The sequence below is a fragment of the Corvus brachyrhynchos genome, unplaced genomic scaffold (genome assembly GCF_000691975.1).
Source record: "Corvus brachyrhynchos isolate BGI_N302 unplaced genomic scaffold, ASM69197v1 scaffold17, whole genome shotgun sequence".
Lineage (NCBI taxonomy): Eukaryota > Metazoa > Chordata > Aves > Passeriformes > Corvidae > Corvus > Corvus brachyrhynchos.
This window is the reverse complement of record NW_008240046.1, coordinates 7,444,320-7,444,610: the sequence shown is the minus strand read 5'-3', so window position 1 is coordinate 7,444,610 and position 291 is coordinate 7,444,320. Positions and strand designations below refer to the sequence as shown.

Here is a 291-nt window from a genome sequence, read left to right as displayed (position 1 = left end):
GCGGGAAGAAGCCCTCCGCTCGGCTCAGAGCATCAGTGAAAAAAAGAAAAAATGAAAAAGAAGAAAAGAAAAAAAAACAGAAGAAAACCCCCAACAAATAAATAAAGAAAAACTAATAAAATAAACGAGGAAAAAAACGCGGGAGAAAAGGTGTAAAAAAGAAAAAGGTGGGGAAAATGCCCCGCACCTCTTACCTTCTCCTTTAAAATCCGCAGCCCCAATCCTGCAGATTGTAAAACATCCAAAATATGTCCACGTCTTTTGTGACTTTCCCTGCTCAGCCGCGCTCTT

The 291-nt window shown here is 40.5% G+C and overlaps 1 protein-coding gene across 1 annotated transcript in view; it reads right to left on the bottom strand.

The window, feature by feature from the left end:
• Positions 1-282, bottom strand: part of PDGFRA (platelet derived growth factor receptor alpha) — a 34,746-nt gene extending 34,464 nt beyond the window's left edge. Inside the window, exon 1 of the mRNA XM_008641425.2 lies at positions 195-282. The gene's annotated coding sequence lies outside the window, so the exon portion shown is untranslated. The remainder of the gene's footprint in view (positions 1-194) is intronic.
• Positions 283-291: the final 9 nt, after the last annotated feature.